Consider the following 26850-nt stretch of genomic DNA (forward strand, 5'->3'; position numbering starts at 1 on the left):
CGTTTCCCGTTCCCACGGAAATAATGTGGTTGTCCACTAGCGCTAGCCGATGTTGAAGGAGCAGTGGTGTCAGAGTCACTCCCGGAACTGGAGTTGGATGTATTGGAAAAACTGACATTTATTTTTTGGTCGTCCTCCAAATTGCCCTCTGTTTTGTGCCAATTTATTTTGGTCAGTGTAATAGCACTCTACAAGATAGGGATAAGTTGTAGTTTCTTTATAGTTGGTTGCATCTTTCTTGTATTTCCAAATATTTTTATCTAGAGTCAGTTTTTTAAATTTCTGAATCTCCTCTATTTTTTCAAGTTTTTCTTTGATGTTCTGAATCAACTCACTGCCCTTGATTTTAATTTCTAGGGTTCGATTTCTTCCTTTTGTTTATCTGCTTCTTCCACAGATGTGTCTATGATGAGGATCAAAAAGTCTCTAGAACATTTGTTGCCTACTGCACTGAACTGGCCTTTAAACTTTGGGTTATCAGTAAAAATGCAGGGGACGTTTTTGATTTGTAGGCCTTCTGGAATGATGCCAGCTTTTAAATAAGCAAGCATCATCTGAACATGTGACTCTGTCCTGGTCATTTTTTTCTTTTTTTGAGTCAGAGTATCAAAGTCATTCAATTCAGTCAGGGGAACATCTCCTTGACGGTCAGTTAATACTATCTAGGGAAGGCCCATCAACCTCTGAAAATATTTGTCGGAAAAAGCTAAAGTATTAACGTTTTCCATCTTATTAAAAGTTGTAAACGTGTCTATATAGATCACTCTTACACCCAGTGATTGATTGAACACATCAACCTGCCAGCCAAAGGGCTGTCCTCAAAAGTAAGTTAAAGCGGACCTAGAGAGCTGGTCGCCCCAACGGATCACGTGGCTGGGTAGGATCACCACAATTAGGATGTTAACACTTCCCACGACACTGTACTACTTCCAAGCGCTCCCTATCCATATCCCAAAACCCTTTTTTCAAAGCTCTCCATAGGATAGTGTCATGATTTATTTGGCAAGCTGCACAACCTAGGATGGCCCTAGAGATGCTGATAGACCCTAAACATAAAGGGGGAGTGGGCCTCCCAAACTTTTTATAATATTACAAAGCAGCCCAGCTACGGGTAGTAAGGGAGTGGCTAACAGGGGATATGACAAAACCCTGAGCAAGAATGGACAAGGCGATAGCAGGAACTCCTCGGGAAGGAATACTGTGGCTTCATAGACTGTACAGACCCCAGAACACCTGTATTAGTCAGGTTATCGCAGTGACTTGTGATACTTGGGACCGCCTGGTAGATCAAGGGGGCATATCCACGCGACCCTCTCCTTTCACTCTGCTCTTTGGGAACCCTCAATTTTCTCTGGCACTGGTGCATGGCCAGTTTACACAATGGCACAAGACGGGGTGTAAGAAAGTGGGGAACATGATGACGAAAGCAGGCATAAGATCTTTTGAAGAATGTAAACAACAGATGGGATTGGCCGAGACTGACAGATTGGGGTGCTATCAAATACCGCATTGGCTGGCACAAGTCCGGGAGCTGGCACTGTCTGAAAAATGTATTACCACACACACGGGAGACAAACAGAAGGCCCTTAAAACTATATTAGATATTGGTAAACCTAGAAGCGAACAATACCTGGGGATAGATGAGGAGGTGGGAGACAACCCTGGAGGAAACAATTCTGAGAGAGCATTGGGAGAACATGTGGGTAAATATACCAAAGTTGACCAGATGTATCCAGCTTAGAGAGGCATGGTACAAGGTCATGGCACAATGGCATACTCCAGAGAGGCTACACGAGATGTACCCAACGGTTTAGCAGGAGTGTTGGAGAGGGCGTGCTGGAAGAGAGAACTGGAGACATTTGGTGGGATTGCCCAGTAACAAGGGAGTTCTGGAAAGAGGTGGGGTCCCACATACAGGCTACGGTCCCTGGTCACTTGACATGTACCCTGAGAGAATGGATGTGTGGCCTGTTTGACCCAGAATTTTAACTACCCTCTAAACCCCAGTGCAAAACATTTATGGTGATGCTTATTGCGGCCTGGTTAGTCTTGGCAAATGGTGGAAGCAGAAAGCACCCCCAACATGGATAGAGTGACTACATAAGATATGGGGAATATTGGCGATGGAATGGGTAACCTATAGAGTGCAAGGCGACGCAGCCGGATTCAGACAAAACTGGGGAGTGGCTGTGGAATATCTTAAAGGGGACTATAGGATACAATGCTGTTCGCACAATTTACGCATTTTGGACATGCTGTAAAGGAGAATTGGCCTCTGGCGGCAGACATGGACGTGTGGGGCTTCGATTGAAAAAAGAAATGCAGTGGTGGAAGAGGGCAGGGGGAGCAAGTAAATATGTCAAAAATAGGTTTTAAAAAACTAGTCACAGTTAATGACTGAAAATACTGTCTAAAGATGGCCGCCAAGGGAAGGCGGGGCTCCGTACGGAGTTGCTCTTCCCTTTCCATAACGGCTGTCGGAAGAAGAGCGGAAAGTGCAGCTGCGAGGGCCGCTGCAGTCAAAATAAGGTACGTGGGGGAGAGGAATACAAAAAATAAGGGGGCAGAGAGTGGGGGAGCTGGCCGTTGGGTAGGATGGAACGCAGGCTTTCACCGGCGGTTCAAGCCTGCGTTCATAGCCATCTCATTGGCTCGCTCCTCCACCCCCCCCGCCAGGATGCTAATTGGTGTTACATTCTTTTGATCATCATCATGTAGATCCCATGTGCTTAGAGCACGCCATAGGTAAACCTATTTCCATTACCAGAACATGGACTGTTTGAAGAAATATTTTGTAGAACAGCCATAAATGCATGACCATTTTAGTGAAGGGGCTCATTAATATAACTAGACGAGAAATAATTCATCAAATGTGCGTATCTATTATCAATTACCATTTTTATGAGTTTGCTCACTATTATTCAATGTACCTTTAAATCACTTTCTTGAAGAATGTTATTTCCTATTTCATTTCCTTCGTTTCATGTATTGTGATCTTCACTGTAGGTCAAAGCTTTCATCCACTGGGGTGAGTGTTGCACATCATACGGAATTGGGACACAAGAGGGTTGGGAACTGGGTCACTATGAGGTTAATCTGCAGTAATGAATGCGCAAGAGTGCCCTTGGCTCATACAGCGCCAAAATCAGATGTTTTGGTGGCTGAGGCAGGAGAATGTATTTTCCTGCCAAGTGGAGCCAGGCAGACATGTTTTATTCTGAAGCCGGGAACAGGAGAGAAATGTTCTCTGTAGTTTTTTCCCCTTTTCCTTCATGCTGGCAATTTTGTGTTGCTCTCAGAGATCTAGAAATATGTGGTGTCATCAGGAATTGTGCCAGGACCACGAAGGCAGAAGGTGCCTAGAGAATTTGACGTTCAATTTGACTTGTTCGACGGCAGCGATGGTAGCTGCTCAGAATATTGGGTCACCCTCTCGCTGAATGGGAAGTTCTTCAGCAATTTTACTTTTCCCTTTCGTTTGTATCTCATTCAGTCTTGCTGTCCGTTAATACTAAATAATATTGTGGACACAGGGAAGAAACGCCTTGTCCATCTCAAGATCCTTCTACCTTAAAAGGTTTGCCAATTAATAAACTTGTATGGGTCAAACACAACTTTTGTGATGAGCAACAGAGACGTCAACAATTCCAAAAGATGAGAAGATTTGAAAAAAAACAAATTGACATATCACAGAAGACTTGATGAAATTTGGTGAGAAAAATGTTAAGTTAAAGAATCAAAACGCATGGAGGGAAAGGTGTTTTGTATTTTGAGACTGTGAGCAAAGCCATCAAGAACATGATTCAAAATAAGTGCCACATTTTTCCAAACCGATTAAGTGTTGGCAATTGCACCATCACTAAGAACAACAATGTGTTTCATCCACAAACTCAAAAGAATATTTGTTTTGAAGATTATGCCTCATTAAGATTCTAAAAATATGATGTCTGTGGTAGGTTGCCCATACAGTATAATGTGGGCCAAACAGGAAAACCAGCTGAAATAAGTTGGCGAGAACACAAATGAATTCCAAATCTTTGGTGCAAAGGCACTTTCAACTACACCAACATGTTTGCCAGATGAAATTCCAAATACTGATTAAGACAACTAATTGAGGGTGCATAAGCCATCAAGGTTTGCAAAAAAGACATTTTGGTTCAACATGCTTTAACGTGGTCATACCAGGAGGAATGAACAAAGCAATACACTACGTATTGCACTAAATAGGCTTATTTGGTGTTCCATATATTAATGCATGTAACCCAAACTGACCTCTTAAGCTTTTCACTCATGTAAGAGGATCACATTGAGAGTCTTTATTCTTGACTAGTTGGATGAAAGAATGTAATGTTGATAATATATTAATCACTTCCTGATATTGCAATATGTAATTGTTATTTAACTATTCATCAATTTCTTTTATCTCATGTTCCTAATTTGCCTGGCAGTGATTTTCATAATCAACAATGTGTGGGTAGATTTCAGACTACACTTAAATCATATTAGATGATAACAATGGTACCATATATATATATATATATTTCATTAATTATTCTTATGTGGAAACAAATTATAGGTCACTTGTCCCAAAGTTAAGTGTCATTTTGTATAAAGTGTTAATAATGAAAGAAAAAAAATGAACACTCAATAGAAGTTTCTACTGTGCGACTAGACAGTTTGCAATGAATACTCTACAGGAAGATTACACAAATGGTTTGGCATTCAATATTTTAAGAAGTCAAATAATTTAACATAACTTTAGCATCTTTAATATAGGTTATTTTGATTTTTTTGTGAAGTAATAGCACCGATAAAGACAAGCACTTAACATGCACGCAATGCATGTTATCAACATATTATTAACATGAAAGAAGGACCCTTGCTTAGATCTGTAATGCAGCACGCACATCTGATGTATTCATATCATGTGTAGATTTTAAAAGTAGAATTCGGGAAAAGGACAAGCATGAGTGTTGCTATATTAATCCCAGATATGTTTGGCCAATCATTTATGGTTCGTTGTGTAGGAGTACACTGAACACAAATCGGTCTATCTTATTTAGATTAGCAATCTGTCTTTAGGAGCATAAAGAACTACAAAATGCATTAAGATATTATATATGTTTTGTCTTCATGACAAGAAACAATAGATTATACATATATAAAAACGGATTCAAGTGCAAATAGTACATGACAGATCTGAACATTACTCACTTTTCTTTTTGTGTGTGTGGTCTTATCAATCACTAATACAGTTTGATACACATTTGAGCACGGAACCAGTTTTCCGTATTCAGGACCATCCATGAGACAAACTGCAATGTAGAAAAGGAACCCACAGCTTGTATCACACCTAAATGCTGCAGCTTGCTTTAAGGTTGGAAAGTTATAACATTGGGAATGCCAACAGTGTTGACTTTCTGTAGGCATGGGATAAGCATTTGCTAGGTACCACTTTAATGATATTAACTGGCAATTAATGGTAGAAGCTGCAAAATGGTGAGAAGGCATATAAAAGCAGTGCCTGGTAAACGCCTCTCTAATAGTATTCACAAGCCAAAACTGCAGGCTTTGCCAATGCTTGTTTTTAACAGGGCTTCAATGAAGAGAAGCATACTGCCGCTGAAGGCACACCTGGTTAGGACATTTTTATTACACAAGAAGTGCATTTAGAGCTCCAAATAAGCTGTTAACTCTAAGAAGACCTCTTTGAAATACCACTGGTAGGCACTTCAAGCACAACGTTTGATGTTACTGCTTGATAAAGCTAGCTCAAAGAGATCCCAGGAGGGTGTGTTTTGGGGGAGAATGGTCATGGGGATTGGCGTGGCTGTGGGCAGTCAATGGGTGGGTAAATAACCAAACTCCTACAAGATTTGTGTACATGGTCATAGTCCATCTCCCTCCTACCAGTACTCCAATGCAATAGTTGTATATCAGTACAGACTATGAAGAGGGTTCTCGGGAACATGCGCCCCACGTCATGTAACAAGAGATAACCTGGCAGCTGAAATTATTCTGAACAACATTAACATCTTTGCACCATTCCTCACACGTCTGTTAAAAAAAGGCAGGTTTAGATCCAAAAAACGAGTAACTACAGGCCTATCACTAATGTTGCATTTCTTCTGATGGTCGTGATCGAGTAGCCACAAAGCAGCTGCAAAATAATCTTGGAGGCCAATATCCTTCATGCAAGACAATCTGGATTCTGAGAACATCATGGCACCGAGAGTGCTTTAGTTGAGCTCCAGAGCCAAATGCTGGATTGTATGGACAGGAGTAAGTCTGGTCTGCGGATGTTGCTTGACATAGCAGCAGCGTTTGACCTCCTGGATCATAAGAAACTATTGGCTACCCTATCTTCCGTTGGCCATTTCTCTCCACCAGCCATGAAGTGAATGAAGTCCTTTTTGTCAGGCAGGAGGGTCTAGTCTGCTGGGGCCAGGTATCCTCTACCCAAACACAGTCTAACTGCGGAGTTCCGCGGGGTGCATGTATGTCCCCGGCACTCCTTTATTTGCACCCCTTATGTAAGATTCTGGACAAAGTTGGGGCCCTATTTCCAAACTACGCCGATGATACTCAGTTGTTGATAGAACTGAATGGAGACTACGCTGAAGACTGTAGAAAAATCCAGAGTATATCTCAAATAGTAGAAAACTGGATGACAGCTAACTGGCTTTGTCTCAACAGTGCTAAGACTGAACTCCTGGTCTTTGGATACCTCCAAGCTAGGAGACTGGGCTCTGAATACTCAAGAGTCCCTTATTGATGGCCAATATATTGGGACTCTGGACAAAGTTAAAACCCTGGGAGTGGTCGTGATCAGTCTCTAGGAGCATAAGCCCATGTGGATAATTTTACAAAGAAGAACAAGTTACTTTCTTACCTGGTAACGTTCTTTCGATGGGATGGTCCGACTACGTATTCCATTCTATGACAGGTAATGTCCACAGCTGTGCTGCCTCGGAAAATCTTCGGCGTCTGCGTCCTGCGTCGATGACGTCAATGCGCCGTCCCAGAGGACCTCCGACGGCCGACGTCACCCGATGTGATAAGTAAGACACACAACGCCCGTAGACTCAGTTGTAGTTTTTTTTTCCCCCCCCAGAACGGGTGCCACCAGTTTTCTGCCAGTCAGACACACAAGGCCTTGCGGAACGCAAGCTGCAATCGCAAAAGAAATTCTACAGCGGGGAAGGTAGGGAGGGAGTGATATGGAATACGTCGTCGGACCATCCCATCGAAAGAATGTTACCAGGTAAGAAAGTAACTTGTTCTTCGAGGGGATTGGGTCCTCCGACGTATTCCATATCTATGACAGACTCCCAAAGCAGTACCAAGCAAGGAGGTGGGAAAAGAATTTAGAACACAAATTTAACATGCCCAATCAAATAGCAGAATAAAGGACTGCCTTGCCAAAGGCCAGGTCCTGCCCTCGGATGTAATCGAGGGAGTAGTGACGTACAAAAGTATGTACTGAAGCCCAGGCGGCTGCATCACAGATGTGACGAATAGGAACACCCCTTTGCAGGGCAGTAGATGCAGCCACTCCCCTGGTAGAATGGTCCCGCAAGCCAGCCGGAGGGTCCTTACCCGCCAAGCGGTAACACTCGGAGATAGCTAAAATAATCCAACGAGACAAAGTCCGTTCCGTCACAGCTTGTCCCAAATGCTTTCCAGCATAACCAATGAAAAGTTGATCGTCCACTCTGACCAGGGACATGCGCGAAATATAAAAGCTCAACGCTCTCCTAGGATCAAGCCTATGGAGCCTCTCCTCTTCCATACCAGGTTGTGGAGGAGGATAGAACGCTGGAAGAACAACCTTCTGGCTCAAATGAAATTCCGAAACCACCTTCGGAAGAAAGGAAGGACGAACTCCAAGGACAACCCTGTCCTTATGAAACAGTGAAGGGTGGCTTAACTGAAAGTGCCTGTAACTCACTCTGCGAGCGGAAGTAACCGCAACCAAAAACTCAAGTTTTCAGAGTTAACGGTCTCAATAGGCAAGAATGCAAAGGCTCAAACGGAGCACCCATAAAAAAACCTAAGAACAAGGTTTAAATCCCAACCGGGCACCAGAAAAGGTGACAGAGCAAACACATTAGTGAGCCCTTTCGAAAACTGCAAAATTAAAGGAATCATAAAATAGGAACATTCTTCAGGCGAGCGCTTAGATATGGACAGCGCCGCCAGGTAACCTTTAATGGTCCCCACTTGCAAGCCCCTGTGGGCCAAGGAAAGCAAAAAAAACAGAACCATGGGAATGTCACACTCAAAGGATCCACATTCTTAACTCTGCACCAGTCGCAGAACTTTCTCCAACGGCAATGGTACAGAGACTTTGTTGCCGGCCGCCTGGCCGAGAGCAACACCTCCATCACGTCTTCAGGGAGGTCCCAATCCTTATATCTCAACCTTTCAGAAGCCAAGCGTGAATGTTGAGGGATTGGAGCTCTGGATGGAGAACCTGACCGCCCCCCTCCCATGAGAGCAGATCGGCTTGGTAGGGAAGACGTCGTGGAGGGCAGATGGACAAGTCGAGAAGGTCCGGGTACCACGTCCTCTAGGCCCACGCCGGAGCAATGAGGATCATCCGGGAACCGAACCTCCGTAACCTCCGCCGTACTTGCGGGATGATGGGGACTGGAGGAAACTCGTACAGCAGTGGGAATGACCACCCCACCACGAATGCGTCTCCTAAGGCTGCTTTTGGAGGAAATTCCCGCGAGCAGAACCTTTCGCACTTCCGGTTGACACTGGAGGCGAAGAGACCCACTTGAGGGGTCCCCCAAAGGGCGAAGCTCTCTAGGAGAATCTCCTGAGCCAGCTCCCACTCGTGAGAGATCGTGCTCTGCCTGGTCAGAGCATCCGCTGTCTCGTTGTCGTCTCCGGCTAGGTGGACAGCTGAGATAGAAACTTCCTGCTGGATGGCCCAGAACTCGAGCTGCATCGCCTCCCTGCACAGAGGAAGTGACCCTGCCCCCCCCGCTTTTTGTTGAGGTAGTGCATGGCCACCGTGTTGTTTGTTAGAATCAGGACAATCTTTCCTCGCACAGTCAGCAGAAAAGCCTTCAGCTCCAACAGATTGATATTGAGTCTGGACGGAAACCAACAACCACTGTCAACTTGTTGGCATGAGCTCCCCATCCCGTGTGGGATGCGTCCGTCACGATCGTCACCTCCGGCCAGGGCAGCCAAAATGGGGCCCCCTTCATCAGATTGCCTTCGACGGCCCACCACAGAAGGTCCTGGGCGACCGAGGGCGGGACCTGAACAGGGTCCGACAGCCTGCCGGAGGACTGAGACCACTGGAGCTTGAGTGCCCACTGCAAAGATCTCATCCGCAGACGAGCCTCTGGCACTAGAAGAATGCAGGATGCCATGAGGCCGAACAGTCTCAAGAACTCGGACGCTGGGAGATTCTGGGCAAGTTGAAACCTGTGCACCATCTGCTCAATGTGAATAGCCCTCACCTGGGGAGGAAAACACTGCCCCAGGGATGTGGCGAGCACTGCTCCGATGTACTGGAGCCGCTGTGTTGGTGGTAAATGGGACTTCTTTAAATTGAGGGAGAAGCCCAGCTTGTCCAGGTAGGGGTAGACGTGAATCCCCCTTTCCCGAGATGCGCTGCCACCACCAGCATGAGCTTGGTGAAAACCCTCGGGCGGAGGTCAATCCGAACGGCAGGACCCGAAACTGAAAGTGCGAGTCGCCAACCGTGAACCTCAGGTACTTGTGCTTGGGATGGATCGGCACATCGAAGTAAGCGTCCTTGAGGTCGAGAGACACCAACCAATCGTGAAGTTGAAGGGCCTGGAGGACTTGAGAGAGTAACCATCTTGAACTTGTCCTTCCTGAGGAGTTTGTTCAAACCGCGCAAGTCTATGATGGGTCTCAATCCCCAATCATTCTTCGAAATCAAAAAATAAGGGGAATACCATCCCTTGTTCCTCTCCGCTACAGGCACCAGTTCTATGGCGCCTTTCTCCAGCAGGGCTTGAATTTCCTGCGCAAGGAGCGGATCCGGACTCTTCAAAGAGAGGTTCCCAGGTGGATTGTCGTTAGGCCTCTGTCGAAAAGGAAGACAGTAGCCGTGGGTTATGATCTCCAGAACCCACACATCTGAAGTAATGGCACGCCACTCTACAAGATGCTGCGCCAGCCTTCCCCCAACCGGCGAACCATGGGACCTGGCCTCATGACTGAGTGGTAGCGGTTGCGGCGTTGCCTGAGGGCAAAGAGGCAACTGCCCGAGCGGCCTAGGCACCTCGAGTACCCTGTTTTCCACCTCTGGCACTCTTACGGTGGCCTCTGACTGCTAGCTCCTCTCGCTTTACTGAAGGATGAGTAATAGCGAAAGGAACCTCCCCTCCATTGTTGTCCCCTAGGACGAAAAGGCGGAGGTTGTCGAAACGCAGCGCCCAACGACTTTGCTGCCGCTTTGGAGGTCTTGTTGAGGAGCCGGGACTGCACATCAGGAGCGAACCCAGACTTCCGCAACCACGCAAACCTGCGTATTACGGTGCTCGCCGCCATGGACCGGCTGACACAATCTGCCATGCCCAAACCCGACTGAACGGCCTCACACATGGCATCCTTGCCATCCTGAACCATAGCAAGGAAACCATCCCGTTCGTCCCCTTCCGGAATATGTTCAGCCGCTAATGCAACACAGTTCCACAGAGTGTGTGTGAAACGAGACAAGGCACATATGGAGTTGGCCGCCTGAAGCACCATACCCCCTGAAGAAAACACTTTCTTCGCCCAGCCGTCAAAATGTTTGTCGTCCCTATCCAGAGGGATGGTAGGATACGACGCCTGCTTTGCCGGGGCCGTAGCCGCCTGCACCACCAAACTCTCCGGAGTGGGGTGCCTGGACAAGTAGCAGGGGTTGCTACTGGCTGGATGGTATTTTCGCGACAAAGACTTGCCCACTGCCGGGAGACTCTCCAGAGCAGTCCAAGCCGCTGCCACCCTTTTCAGCAGAGCCATATGAAACGGTGGTACCGGGTCAGTGGGGGGCCAAGATCAAGGATGTCCGTGAGATCATCCTGAACGAACTCCCCTGGGGGAGCCGACCATCCCAAGTACTCGTTGACCCGAGATATAAGGCGCCGGTATGAAGAATCGGCATGAGTGCCAGGCTCCGGCCTACAAACCTCCACCTCCGGAGAGGTGTCCAGTCCACTGGCATCATGCAGTGACTGCCTCAGGTCATCAAACTTGCTCTGGCCTGAGAGAAGCTCATCTGGTACCATAACCGGAACCAATCCTTCATCAGAGCCTTCATAACCTCCTGAAATGTACTCCAAGACACCTGGGGACCAAAGCTATGCCTGACCTTAATCAGAGCCTTTCTAGGGACTAACCCCGTGCCACGGGGCCCCTCCGACACCACCGCCTCGAAAGGCGTTGAGGGCGCTCAACGAGTCGGCGCCGAAAGAAACGCCGTTGAGTGAATCGGTGTCGAAGTCAGCTGCAGCGCCACCAGCATCGACGGTGTCGACACAGGCCTCGAAGCCAGAGCTCCGAGCGTGTCTCGACGACCTAGGCGCCGACGACAACCCCCTCGCAGGGGGAGCCTCAAGAGAAATAGTCGACGACCTCGGCGCCACAGGCATCGACGTCTTCTTCGAAGACGGCACAGGATCACGCGGTCTCGAGCGCGTCGAGGACCGGGACCTGGAACAAGCATGGCGAGAACGGCTACCCTTGTCCGAGCGGGACCTTTCCCGCGAGCCATGCCGACCACCCAAGCCCGAAGGCGTACGAGCGGTGTCTCTCGACCGGTGCCGACCAACCCCACTCAGAGGCGCGGACGGACCGGTGCCCTGCGATTCCAGAATCGCCAACATTTTCTTCCTGAAGGAAGCCCATTCCTCCGGCGTCGCTTACATGGTGGGATATGCGACCCGCCGACGGGCGGAGTCCTCGGAAGAGGACTGGGAAGGCAACCGATGCCGGCGCTTCCGGGAATGCCTCGAAGAGGCAGAGGAGTGGCGAGAACGACTCCTGGAAGGAGACCCACTGGACTTCCGACAATGACGTGGAGAGTCGCCCCTCGAGTCATCCGTCGAAAGCCCTGCAGACCTCGACTTCCGGGGTTTAGACACCCGACCTACCGACAGCTTCTTCTTGCGTTCCCGCAAGGCCTTGGCAGTGAACAACTGGCAGTCGACACAGTCGTCCGTATCGTGGGCCTCCCCGAGGCACCAGAGGCAGGCATCGTGCAAGTCTGTGACCGACATCTTGGACCCACAGTCCCCACATTTCTTGAAGCCCGGACGCGGGTTGAAGACGAAGTAGACATCGCCACGAACAGGTCTTCAACAAACCGAGAAGACTACAGCAAACTCCAAAGAGTCGAGGCGTACCGAGATTCACAAAGCAAACACGTTCGCGGAAAAAACGGAACTGAGGCTACGGGCGTCGTGCGTCCCACGTATCACATCGGGTGACGACGCCCATCGACGCAGGACGCCCATCGACGCAGACACCAAAGATTTTTCGAGGCAGCACAGCTGTGGACATTACCTGTCATAGATATGGAATACGTCGGAGGACCCAATCCCCTCGAAATACCAATACCATCTGAGGTTACTTAAATCAGTAAAACCCTATGTCACCATCAGAATTGTGAAACCCTGGTCAGAGCAATTATAATGCCCCGCATCGATTATTGCAACGCTCTTTATGCGGAGCAAAGAAGAACTGTATACGAAAGCACCAAAACCTGCAAAATGATGCAGTTCCCAAAGGCATCATATAACTTCAACCAGGAGAGAACTGACTGCCCGTCGCATCCAGGATTATGTTTATAATCCTCACATTGACGCATAAATGCCTCTACGGTCTTGCATCAAGTTACTTAAAAGACTGCCTTACCCATTAAACACAGGGAAGATCCACGAGATCTAGTAAAATGTACCGCCTCGTCAGTACGGAGGTCAAAAGAACATGCAGCAAGGGACGGTCTTTCCCGGTTACAGCCACACTTGCCTGGAACGATCTCACAGTTGAGATGTGTACAGAGAAACATTTTATTTATTTATTGTTTGCTTGTAAAGCGCTTATACAATATGGATATACTGTTTCAAAGGGCCCACAGGGCAGGGTGGAAGGGAAAGTGGGAAGTACATTACAATAATTACAACACAATATTTAAAGAGCAGAGGGGAGGAGGGAGTGGGACAATGAACAAGTTACTTACCTGTAACTGTTGTTCTCCTGCATGGGTCTGGCATGGATTCACATGCTCATGAATATTCCCCGTCAGGCCGGAATTCCTCGGTATAGAAAAAAATCAGTATCAGTTTCGTTTCTGATCTGTCTTTCTTAGTAGTAACCAATCACTGGTCTCTGGGTCATACTGGCCCCAGCCAATGACTGCCCTCTCCCTAAGCCCCGCCTCTGGCAGCCATCCTCAGATTTGGTAGCACGTAAAGTGGCAGTATGACCAAGTGAAGAGCCACAGAGGGGTAGGTGGGAGGGTTGGCATGTGAATCCATGCCAGACCCATGCTGGGGAACAACAGTTACAGGTAAGTAACTAGTTCCTTCTCCAGCATGGGGTCTGGCTTGGATTCACATACTCATGAATAAGAGAATACATAGCAGTACACACATGCACAACCACGGGAGGTGGCAACAGGCTCAACATTAAGCAATAAAACAACATTAAGCATCTCTTACCTCCTCCCCAGGCTCACCTTAGACGGTCATGTTGCGCAGCACTGCTTGGCCGACTCTGGATTCCTCCCTGGAGTCCCGATCGACGCAGTAGAATCTTGTGAAGGTGTGCGTCGACCTCCACGTCGCAGCCCTGCAGATGTCCAGCAGGGGCACACCAGACATGAACGCCGTGGTAGCAGCGATCGCTGTGGTCGAATGGGCTCTCGGACGGCCGGGCAGCGGTCGGTTTACCAACCGGTGACGGTGCATGTTGCAGCCGGAGAGCCATCTGGAAATGGAAGTCTTCGAGAGAGCCTTCCCTTGATTCACAGTCCCAAAGTTCACAAACACCTGTGACGTCTTGCGAAAACTCTTTGTGCGGTCCACGTAGAACTTCAGCGCTCTAGCTACATCCAGCGAGTGCAAAGTCCTCTCGGCCGGCGACGAAGGCGACGGGAAGAAAACTGGCAACACCAAGGGCTCGTTGAGGTGGAAGTCCGACGGCACCTTGGGCATAAAGGAGGGGTGCGTCCTCAGCACCACCCTCGTGTCATGAAAAGTCAAGTATGGAGGCTTGCAAGTTAGGGCCTGGATCTCTCCCACTCGTCGTGCAGAGGTGATGGCCACGAGGAAAGCGGTCTTCCATGACAGGAACTTCAAAGGCACCGAATGCATAGGCTCGAATGGGGCCCCCATGAGCCTGGTCAGCACCACATTAAGCTCCCACACCGGGGCAGGAGCCTTCACCGGCAGGAATGATCGGAATAGTCCCTTCATGAATTCTTTCACCAGGCGATGCGACCACAAGGACGCCCATCCCGTAGTCCTGGTATATCGGGAGATTGCAGCCAACTCTATTTTGATGGAGGCGGGAGCCAGTCCAGCTTTGGCCAGCGACAGTAGGTACTGCAGTACTTGAGGGGCCGTAATCCGCAGAGGGTTAATCTTCTGTGCACGGCACCAGACAGAGAACCTCTTCCATTTATGTCCGTAGCACTTGAGAGTTGAGGACGCCCTGGCCTTTGCAAGAACCTCTCTGCAGTCGGCCGGGATGTCGTACCCTCCAAACTCTAGTGCTGCAGGTGCCAGGCCTGCAAGTTCAGCGACTCCGGGTTGTGGTGAAGAATGGCGCCTCCTTATCTGGAGAGAAGGTCTGCGTCCGTCGGCAGCTTGACTGGTGTGGACGTTGACAAGTCCAGAAGGTCCGGGAACCAGATCGGTCTCGGCCACGCCGTTGCGACGAGGATCATCCTGCACCGGGACCTCTTGAGCTGGTTGATGAGCCGGAGCAGCAACGGCAGCGGAGGGAAGGCATAAAGAAATAGGCCGTCCCAGGGGAACGAGAAAGCATTGCCCATGCTCCTCGGCTGGGGGAACCTGCTGGCGAACCTCCCGCACTTGGAATTCGTCGCCGTCGCGAAGAGATCGATTTGGGGTTCGTCCCATCGTCGGAAGAGTCGATCCACTTGATCCTGGCGTAGTTCCCACTCGTGGCACGAGCGCAGCTCCCTGCTGAGTGAGTCGGCGATCGTGTTTTTTATTCCTGCCAGATGAAGAGGCACCAGGAACATCCGTTGGGCGACGGCCCAATGCCACAGCTCCTGGGCTTCCTTGGATAGGGCCGGGGACCAGGTGCCACCCTGCTTCCGGATGTAGAACATCGTGGTGGTGTTGTCGGTGAAGATCCTCACCACCTTGCCCTTGAGGGACGGAAGAAAGGACCCGAGGGCCCAGAACACTGCGCGGAGTTCCAAGATGTTGATATGGAGTGACTTCTCCTCCGGGAGCCAAAGGCCTCTCGCGTGAAGATCTCCGGAGTGTGCTCCCCAACCTTCCAGGGAGGCGTCCGTCGCCACCGTCACCTGGTGAGCTGGGGTCTGAAAGTCCGTGCCCGCCGACAGATGAGAGCATGTACCCCACCACCGGATCGCCTGACGTAACGGCTCGTTGAGGGATCCTGTCCTTGAAGCTGCCCGTCGACTGGACCCAGCGGGCGTCGACGAATTCTTGTAAGGGGCGCATCCGAAGCCTGCAAAGGCGCACCAGATAAATGCCGGACGACATCATCCCGAGGAGGGACTTGATAGATCTTACCCTGGCCATGTCCATGGCCGGCAGACGCTGAACCTTGCCCAGAATGGTCCTGGTCCTTTCCTCCGACGGCAAGGCCAGCCGCGCCACTGTGTCGAGCTTGGCTCCCAGAAACAGGGCGACTTGCGACGGAACCAGGTGGGATTTTGGAAAGTTGATGGAGAATTCCAGGTCCGTGAGCAGCTGGACGGTCTTTGCAGTGTGCTCCACCGCGAGCTCCCTTGTCCTTGCCCGGATGAGCCAGTCGTCCAGGTAGGGGTAGACATGGATCCCCTGTAGGCGCAGCCGCGCTACCTCCGGTACGAGGCACTTGGTGAACACCCTGGGTGCAGACTTCAATCCGAACGGGAGGGCCTTGAACTGGTAGTGCCGCCCTTGGACCACGAACCTGAGGAACTTTTGGTGTCTTTTTAGAATGGGGATGTGGAAGTACGCATCCTCCAAGTCCAACGACGACAGGAAATCGCCCTCCTCCAGCTGTTCCAGCACGTGCTGGAGGGTGACCACACAGAACTTCTGTGCCTTGATGTACTTGTTCAGTCGTCGCACGTCCAGGATGGGGCGCCATCCTCCTGGCTTCTTTTTTACGAGGAAGTACCTTGAGTAAACTCTGGAGCCCCGAAGCCTCTTTGGGACGAGCTCGATGGCACCCTTCTTGAGCTTCGCCCTTACTTCCAACAGTAGTTGAGGGACGTGATTTTCCTTCCTGGCCACGGGTGGAACGCGAGGACACTTCTTCTGAAACTCAGGGCGTGCCCTTGGGCCAGGGCGTCCAGCACCCAACGGTCGGTGGAGATGGACTCCCACACGCTGAAGAACCTCGCCAGCCGGCCTCCCACCGGGGTGCTTCGGCAGGGGCCCGACCCCATGGTCGGTTCAGCCGTTTCCCCTGTAGGCTTCCTGGGACGAAGATCTTGGCGCTTGGCGGTATGTGGAGGAGCCACTGCCGGATCCCTTGGAGGCACCTTGTCTGCGTCCGGAGCTCCGAAAGGACGGCCGTCGTTGGAGCACTCCCAGAGCCCGGGCAGTCTATGTGTCTGTCTTGATGGCCTGAAGGGACTCATCAACCGCCTTCCCAAACAGGTTGTTCCCGTCGAAGGGCATGTCCAAAACCTTGGTTTGTACGTCCTGGCGGAAATCCGTGGCCTTGAGCCATCCTCGTCTCAAGCAAACGCTGTTGCCCAACTGACAGAAACCGGTGTCGGCGATGTCAGTTGCCACCGTGATGGCGTGGTCCGAAGCAATCTCACCTTCCTGTAGGATCTCAAGGGCCTCAGCCCTTTTGGCGTCCGGAAGGAAGTCTAACAGAGGGGCGATTTTGAACCACAACTCCCTGTCGTAGCGGGCTACGATAGCCAGGGCGTTGGCCGCCTTGATAGTCATCGCTGCGGATGAGATGATCTGTCGTCCCATCGTGTCCAGCTTCCTGCCCTCGCCGTCCGGCGGGAAAGTTGAAGTCGAGGCCGATGCCCCCCCAGCTTTCTTCTTTGCCGCCGCCGAGACGACCGAATCCGGGGTAGGCTGCACCCGAAGGCCCAAGGGGGCACCGTCGGGGACCCGGTACTTCTTCTCGAACCGGTCCCTCTTTGCATGGCGCCGTGGCAGGGTTCTTGAGGAGGGCGAGCCCCTCATCCCAGATGTCATCAAGAAGCGGTACGGCGAGGACCATCTTCCTTTTAGCCTCGCACCGTTGGTAAAGGAACCCTTCCTTCTTCTCTTCTGGGCAGAGCTGGAAGAGCTTGGATGCCCTGGAAATCATGGCATGAAAGGATCCAATCTCGTCGGGCATGGACGCCCGAGCAGGGAGCGACGGGGGACACGTCCCGACGTCGTCTCGGTCGTCATCTGTATCTGTCGTAGCCGTGTCCGTGCCTGTATCAGCAGAGGTGGGAGAGGTGGCGTAGGATGCGTCGTCCTCTTATGCGGTGGACTTTCCGAAGGTCCTGGCTCTGGTTCCCCCGTCGGGTCTGGCTCAGGTACCTCCATCGGGGGGAGGGGCAACCTTGTCCTCATCTCCGAGCATAAGGACTGAATCGCTGACAAAATGGCCGCTGAAGTGTCCTGAGGCGCCGGAAATGACGGGCGCGAGGGCTCTTGAGGAGCCTCGTCGGCGACACCGTCGCTCTCGTCGTCGCCCTCGTCGGGATCCCTCCCGATGGGCTTGGCCTCTTCCACGACTTCAACGAGCTCTTCTTCAGAGGTCGTGTCCGTATCCACGATGGCCACCAGCCCCTACCCCACCTTTTCCAACGAGGACTTTGTGGGGGTCTTCTCAATGGGCCTGAAAGACGACTCCCTCCGCAGTGGCAGGGAGACTCTGGGTCCTGAGGTCACCTCCACTGGTGTAGCCTCCACAGTCTGAGCCAGGGCCACGGCGACATCCTCAATCGAGGTCTTAGCAGGGTGAATTAAGGCCATTGTCACCTTCTGTGCGCCTTGGGCCTTCACCTTGGGGTGAGGGTCCGAGCCTCGCTCCCCCTCTGCCGGAATCTTCGAGATCGACCGGGGCCTCTCCAGAAGCTTCGCCGGGTACTCGGACTTCCTCTTCCTCTTACCCGAGCCAGAGCGTTGGCTCATGGTTGATGGCGCCGGGGAGGATGCTCCCTGCCTGGCAGCCAAGGAGCCTGACCGTTCGGCGCTCCCGGTGCCCGCGGACTCGCGGTGCTTAGCCTTTTGTTGGGCCCCATCGCCGGGGCACCCTCACAGGACTTAGAAGACCGCTCTGACTTTTTTCTTCTCCTCACCTGACGGGCTCATCCCTTCCAGCCAGTTGGCGATACGGAGGTGGCGATCCTTCGTGGTCCGCTCCGACATGTTCCCACAAAACGCACAGTCCTAGGTGTGCGTCTTGTCCTCATGGAGACAGAGGCATAACGAATGCTCGTCCTCCTTGAAAACATTCTGAAGCGGGCATCCAGGGCAGGTCCTGAACAGCTTCCCGGGCGTCGAGCTTCCCTTCTCCTGGGCTATGTCCGGGGTAGGCCTCGGAACTTCTGGAATCCACCAAAAGCGTAACTCGACGAAATCTTCACCCTTGAGGGGCGTAGAAAAAGCTCGAGAGCTACAGCACGAGGACTCCCAACACTTGAACGTGCGGTAAAAATCTGAGGATGGCTGCCAGAGGCGGGGCTTAGGGAGAGGGCAGTCATTGGCTGGGGGCAGTATGACCCAGAGACCAGTGATTGGTTACTACTAAGAAAGACAGATCAGAAACGAAACTGATACTGATTTTTTTCTATACCGAGGATTCCCGGCCTGACGACGGGGAATATTCATGAGCATGTGAATCCATGCCAGACCTCATGCTGGAGAAACCTACTATGCCTTGTGAGTATTCGGAACGTGCAAGTGCAGAAGGAAAAGGGAAGAGGGGATAAGTGCTGGGGAGTCCGAGCCCGTGGGTGAGCCATGAGCCATGGATGAAGTGCTAGAAGCGTTGAGTGCTACACGGCCTGGGCCGTGGGAGGTGTAAGCGCCAAGTCTCCAGAGCGGAGGGAATGCAGATACAAAGTGCTGTGGAAAGACAGGAGCTGGGAAGAATTGGCGTGCGAGGTCAAGGCCCCGAAGATGCATATGGGTTAAGGACAGATTCAACAACTATGAGATTAGCAGAGGAGAGAAGGAGGGAAGGAGGAGGAAGAGGAAAGTTTTAAGGAACTTCTGGAATTTGAGGAGATCCTGCTCCAGGCGCAGGAGGGGAGGAGGAGGCTATTCCAAAGGAGGAAGCATTCAGAGGAAAGTGAGCGACCACCCTGCCCTCTATTTGGGAAAACGCTTTACACACAAAGATTGGTGCCAGAGGAGCGACGTGGTCTAGAGGGAGAGTATTTGGTGAGATAGAGTTGAAGATAGTGTGGTCCTCGGGCCCACACAGCCTTGTGGATGATGCAGAGGGATTTGAATTTAATCCGTGTAGCAACCGGGAACCAGTGAAGACTTTAGTGCAGGAGAGATGCAGTCCCTGGGCTTAAGGCCAAGGATAAGTCTCACTGCCCTATTCTGGAGGGGGTGGGGGGAGGGGGAGTCGCAGAGTGGAAGAAGTAAGGTTCAGGAGGAGGCTGTTACAGTAAAGTGTAGAGAGAACAAGAGCTTGAGTCACATTGAGCCTCAGAGGGAAACTGAGAAAAGGTAGAATATCTTTATGTGGGGAGAAGAGTCTCCCCACTTTCTGTAAACGGCTCAAGACGCTACTATTTAATTAGACTCCTTGTTGACCAATGATCATGACCTTAGCCTTGTTTGATTCACTATCCATTGCCGTTTTATTACCGGTCGTGTCAGTGCTGTTGCTGGGTTTTTTTTCTCGTTTTTTTCCTGTTTTAGTGTTCTATGTGCGCCCTGATGCCTGCAGGCTGCAGCGTGTTATAAGCATTAAACAAAAATAGTTTAGGTTTATAGGCGACGCTTATCGCCAGAGAACTGCCAAAACAAAGAGGGTGGCAGGACATGGTCAAAGTACAGATGGCTCACTGCCTGGATGTAGGATAGTGGATTGATTAGAGCACATATACAAGACAGCCTGGAAGAATCGGCAACAGAAAGAACAGTCAGGCTCTGGACAGTCTAAAATCAACCCACTAAAATAAATGTGCAGCAGTTACTTATTTTGTGTATGTATGCCTGAGAAATAAATGTGTTTTTAAAAAAAGGTACATGAACACAAATGCCTGTTAGGAATATTCTGGGACGTGTCATACCCCCTAGAACGTTGGTTTTCTATGAACTTCCCACTGCACTCCGTGCTGAAATTACAAACCCTTTGGGTTAGAAGGTATGCACTTATGAGCCATTTCATCTTTTGGGGTTAAACTCTTGAAATGCAATTTCAAAATCAAAGCATTATTTTATGACACAAAATAAACAGGCTCCAATTGACCTACAATTGTGCAACAAAGTAAGTGCCACCTTCATTTAGAGAAATACCCACACAATCTTACTGTAGAAGCAAAATCTCTTCAAGCTGACTGTAGAGGAAAATCATTCACTTAACAGATACAAGGAAAAAACCTAGCACGATGAGCAAGTTGCAACATTCACAAAAGGACATGTTAACTCTGACGATACCAATACAACAGAGTAAAAAGATTAAACGTGATACGACACAAAAACATGTTTTATTGGAGTGAAACATGATTGGCCTAATTGTTTGCTAGTATAGCCTTTACAGAATGGTATGCTTTTAATGGAACCAGTGTGATATTGGATACAAAAATCAAGCGATGATCTCAATTTCGTAAAATGTATAAGGAATTATAACAGATTAGGGAGCATATGTTTATATCACTTAAAGACAAAAGCAAATGTGACCCCGGAATATCTCATTTTCAGACGACTTTTGCATAAGCAGGCAGCATAGAAATGAAGAATTGCACATGTGAGCTCCAAAGCGTCAAGGAATTCGTTATGCGAGGCATTTCTTTTCCCAATCATAACGGACCTACATTTGAAGCGGTTAAGTAGCTCCATAGTGCCAACAACTGCTATGGCACTTTAAACAGCAATATCCTTGGTGGCTTCCGAATAACAAACCTCTCCACCTTTGCATCCCAAAACAGCATTCTATGCAGTGTACTCACAGGAACTATATTCTAGTTTCCTTGGAAGCACCCAAGTCAGTCTTAAAAAAAAAATCACACATTTCCTACGATTCCCCATCTGTCATCTCCGCCAGCAAACACAGGAGAAACGATGGAAGAGGTGACATAAAAAAAGAGGAACGTAGTCTAAAATCCTAGACATTGCGTGGAACTGAACAACTAATGTTAACAGTTCAACAACAGCCACCGGGCCCGTGTCATCCAGTTTGGGAGAAGATTTGAGTCGTGAACCAAGACATGCATGGAAGACTTTATACTCAGTCACTTGGGGGTTTCTTCTTGGCCTCCACGTCCTTTTTAATATTCTCAAGTTTCTTCGCAAGATCGGGTATCTGATTCACAAAGGGAATAAACAAACAATAGATTCAGAGAAATAATCAGTATCAATAACACATTTTTGCAAAATCAGCCTAAAGATCTAGCCGCCAACGCTCTGAAGATTTTGAAAAAAGGTCCTGTGTGGGTTCCATCGCATTTCTGCTTTAAGCTTTCAAGATTGTCACTCCACAAATCCTAACATGTGCCGAAAAGAAAGGCGATCATAAGGGAGCAAGACTCAAGCTATGTAAAGATCTGTGTGCCATTAGGAGAGGTGTGGAATAGCAGTGTAGTGGTATAATCAAAGTAAATGTATATAATTTCCAAAATGTAATGTTTAAGACACAAAAAGTAGGGTGAAGGTTGTGTAGGTAGCCGCACCGATCGCTTTCTGTTTGCCCCATTTGTTCATTCAGCACTGGTGCTGGGGTGGGAATTCCAAGGGCATTTTAAAAACATGTTGAGGGATTACCAAACCTATGCAAAAGAAATGCCAACCACAGCAGCAGCTTTGTACACGAACATATATTGCAAATGGTGGAGAGGAGCAGGCACTACCAATTACATCACAAGTGGTGGAATGGAAGGGTGTGGCTATGGGATAACTCCAGGATGCCTTTTTACAAACAGGACTTGTGTTTCTGTTGGAAATCTTGGCTCGGAAACATGGGTGCGAGTTGTTTGTTTAAAAAGAAAAGACTGGCCACCAGGGGGGCGCATGAAGGAAGCATCCTTCATGTGAGCTCCGCACTTGGGTCCGTAATTGTGGATTGAGCCCCCACCACGAGACCCCCCCCCCCGGCCAACTACTGGAATTCGGTGCCTAAGGGAGCCAGGCACCCCCCGGGGAAAAACCTGAAGAAAATCGGATCTGTTTTGGCCGAGAAAATCCCAACGAGAATCCTGGTGACTCCCTCCGTGACAGCCCCATACACGCTGCTCCGCGCGCTGCCCGAGGCCCCAGTACGCACAAACGAACTGCTGCGCCAGACAGGGAGACGGCATCACCGTCCTGCCGCCCTGCATGGGTGGACCCCAGCTGGTTAGACACGTACCAGGAACACCCTGCAGGCGAGCGGCGTGGCTATCCAACCCGCCCACTGGAGCCTACGTCGCACTCCACGGACTTGTACCGGAGCTGCCCGCCCTGACCGACGGTGGAGGGGATCCAGAGAAGGCCCCGCGGAGCTCAGGTAACTGCAGGCCAGACCTTCCCAAACACTGGGCCCGTCGGCTGATAAAGCGCCAGTGCGACTCGACCCAACCTGCCCCCCCCTCCACGACTGGCGGCCTCATGTAGGCACGAGTTTCGATTGGCTGATGCGGGGGCCCTCACAAAGACCATCCACAATACCACTGCGCCGTGCAGGGACAGACTTAACGCCCAGACGTAAGTGTATACGAAGGGAAGAAAAATACTCCCTGCGGACTCCTTTAGCGTGACACTGTACCACTGGCGCCAACTTGATATTTAAAGTTGAAACACACCAGGCAGCAATTACTCCCCCTCAACCCCCCACAATCACCCGTTGTGCCCCGAATCTTGCTGACAGGACGCCCACCCCCAGGGGGCAGAACTACGGACAAGAGGAGGCGAACATAGGCCTCCACAAGGGACATTTGTGGCCCAGAATATTCAATCCAACAACCCCCAGCGCCCCCTCCAGGATCCAGATCTCTGCAGCCACGCGGATCACTAACACTAAAACTGCGCAATCAAAGCTACCAGGCTGCAATAGCTTGCCCAGCTATAAGGACCTGCCTGAATTTTACAAACGCGACGAGACTCACAAGAAACTGGGCTGCATTTCACCTGATGACACGCCAGTAATTTATTGGCCGCACTGAAGAGATGTCGACTTCGCAACGACATACGTGATTAAGTGGTGCAACACGGCAACATTTTCGCTATGTGCAGTATCGTATTAGAGCTACACATAACGCCATCAACTTAAGATGACTGGAAGCGCTTTTCAGTGGAACCTGTGTAGAGATTTGATAGAGGGCACTTGAATCCGTTCAGCCATCCACCATATACCTTCTTTTGTTGAAGTATTGCGCAAACTACCGTAAGGTGTCACGTGTCCGTTCCTCGCGAGAGGGCAGTCCGAACTCTACCACAACCACAAGAATCTAACTGTTTTTGTATCGGACGCTATAACAGTTAACTTTTGAAATAATTGCAAATTGTTTGGGTCTAGGTGCCCGTGCTAAAGCCAGTGTTCGATTGTTCTTAAACATGGTGGTTGGCAGAATAGCTGTGGAACATTAAATGTTCACTTTGAACTATTCAGGTTGAGAGGCGGTAACTTCAGTTCCGCCGCGTTAAACGACCTATTGAGACATATCGTGCTTTTAAGTATACCCCCCTGATGAATTTCCCTTGACTGCGTGTGTATGAAATGAGTGAGGAATGAAACATGTCGGGTTAAATGGGAGTGAAGTAGTGTGGAAGTTAGTAGCTATTTGAGTTGTGCTATTTTCCTTTAACCCCATTATTGTGGTTAGACTTAGGAGTAATAATTTGATTTAATTAAATTTTTGTATGTTTATGTTGTAATCTCTGAATTTGTGGTTCCCTAGGATTATATGTGCACTCTTTTTCTCCCGGTGTACTTAAATTGTCACTGATGCGATTTGGTCGTTTGTGTTTTTTTGCTTTCCCTTTATTGTCTTTTTTTCTTCTTTTTAATGTACAAAAGTTTTTAAGGATTGTGTTGGTTTTGTATTAAATGATGAATTATGCCATGTTGGCATTTTTATGATGTATATTTACCATTGAAGGTTAAATAAAATTGATAATTGTATAACTGGTCCAATTCCCACTGTGTAGAGCTTAAAATACCAAAGCACTATTGTTTAGAGATATGTATACTGTGTTTTCTCTACCCCTATTCCTGCCTTCTAATCAGTGAGGTTGGACACGCGACACCGTGATACAACACTGTGGACCATTCTTTAGTTTATATTTTTAAGGATGTTCCTAAAGATAGGGGGTGTTTTGGTCCACAGTCTAATCCCCCCACCTCTTTTGTGTACTTTGCTGTTCCAGCTATAAGGACCACCAGTAATAGGCACTCCATCATACATCAACACACAAGAGCCTCGGTTCACGACCGTACCAGAAATCTCAGGAAACCTTAAGGAGTAACATATTAATACGCGTGCCTGAGGGTTGGGTCCCTAAGTACCGGGGCATGTGCCCTCCTCAGAAGCACCACGTACCCCCCTCGATCCTAACATCCAGGACCACGGAAATCCTCTGCAGCTTGTCGAACACTCTATACCCACAGCAAAGGGCATCAGCGTACCTTGGAACGCTCCAAATTTGAATTCAGGGGGCACCTCAAGAACCTGCCATTATAACGTAGAACTGAGGGTTGGGCCCCTGTGGTACAGGGCATGTGCCCTCCTCGGATTCCCTCTAACTCCCTTACTTCAGGTGGTCTCTGATCGCACACCGAACTCGCTATTGCACATGGTCCACGCTCATCAGGAATACCTCCAGTGAACAAACACAGATATTTAGTTTCTGGAATCAATCTGGAATCACCTGGCACACTATGGCTAAAAAGGGATTATCTATATATTAGCCAGACAAATATACACGAGAATAGGCAGCATGCCTCGTAGCGGATTGCCATAGACAAGGAGTTGACTGCTAGGGGAAATACCATCTTCACCCCAACCCTACTGTTTACGGACACAGAGACAAATCTGTACCATACAGATGCCCTCCTGATATATGGTCAGCACAGCTCACTAGTCTCTACCGCGCACAGCAGAGACCTGTCCATCCCAACACTGGGGACACGCTGCCCATGGACATTAAGAACAAATTGGCGAAATACAAATTCTCATCGCCTCACGAACCCCTGCAACTGCCCAGTGCTATCAAAATGTCGACAACGGGATCTGAAACGGCTGCGACCAAGGCGGACGTTGCTGACCTACTCACCGAAATGAGGAGCATGAGAGCCGACATCGTAAACAAGATAGATACAATCACACACAGGATGGATAAAATGGAGGATAGGCTGGAGGAAGTCGAACATAACCAAACCTCCCTGAACACCTTGGAGACCCAGATGGACCATCGAATTACAGAGATTGAACATAAAGAAGAAGAAATCCACATAAAGGTTGATGATCTCGAAAATAGGGAACGCCGCAACAACATACATGTGTTTGGTATCCCGGAAAAGGAGGGCGAGACTGAACTTGATCTCAAACAAACCTTACACGCCATACTAAAGCTCCTCTTTAAAGTTGATTCAGTAGATGAACCCAAAACCGACCACATTCATAGAGCTGGCGGTAGACCGGGCGGCCCAAGATCAGTATTAGCTCGATTTCATAATTATGCGGATAGAGCGTTGTGATGCTGGAAAGGCATTGGAGGGACAGGGCCTCCCTGTCCTTGTCCTGTAGTCCTTTTTCATATTGTGTTCTGTCGTGTTTTCTGCCCAGGAGTCCATGTGGGACTCCTGGCAGTGCAGCTCTCTCTTTTGGTTTGGTGAACAGACCCATGGGATACCCTTATGGCAGCCATGGGTAGGGGTACAACCCTGTGCCCCTAGTGTATGTTTTTGGGCACCTGTGGGTGGCCCACAGAGCAGGGTATGGGCTCGTGGCAGCTCCATGTTGAATTTGACAGGTGCTCTGGGTGTCCTCCATTTTGGGATACCCAGGCCCTGCCATTGGGATCAGTTGATTCCTGATAGGAAACAAGATGGCCCCTGTGGCCTCTTGCTTTCTATTGCCTGTTACCATGTTTCCCAAAGTCCTGGGAAGCCCTGACTCTGTCCCTTCCCCCTGACTGGCTGTTGGGTGGAAGTTCCATATATGGTGTTGTTGTGAAGGCCCAGCTAGACTGACTAGAGCCTTCCCAGTGACTGTATGTTGTGGGTACCTCCTGTGGGTGGGACCTGGGTGAATGGAGTGTGTGACCAATATACACTCCTTGTTGTGGTTGTCTGGTTTCTGGCATGAGAGACAAAGACTGAGACAGCCCTGCCCGAAACTGGCCTGAATGCAGTGTGTAGTGTTGAATGGCTGGGTACTTGTCCCAATCCACATTCCTTGTTGTGAGTGTCTGAAAGGGAGGAGTGTGGCCTGAATGCACTGTGTGCCTGATTGGCTGACTGACTGCATGAATGCCCTTC

At 49.6% G+C, this 26850-nt stretch overlaps 1 long non-coding RNA gene across 1 annotated transcript in view; it reads right to left on the reverse strand.

The window, feature by feature from the left end:
- Positions 1–21632: 21632 nt before the first annotated feature.
- LOC138513697 (uncharacterized) overlaps positions 21633–26850 on the reverse strand; it is a 118440-nt gene continuing 113222 nt past the window's right edge. The window contains exon 4 of the long non-coding RNA XR_011281796.1: positions 21633–21699. This is a non-coding gene — a long non-coding RNA (uncharacterized lncRNA). The remainder of the gene's footprint in view (positions 21700–26850) is intronic.

This window comes from Ambystoma mexicanum, chromosome 12 (assembly GCF_040938575.1).
Source record: "Ambystoma mexicanum isolate Mex_15411 chromosome 12, UKY_AmexF1_1, whole genome shotgun sequence".
NCBI lineage: Eukaryota > Metazoa > Chordata > Amphibia > Caudata > Ambystomatidae > Ambystoma > Ambystoma mexicanum.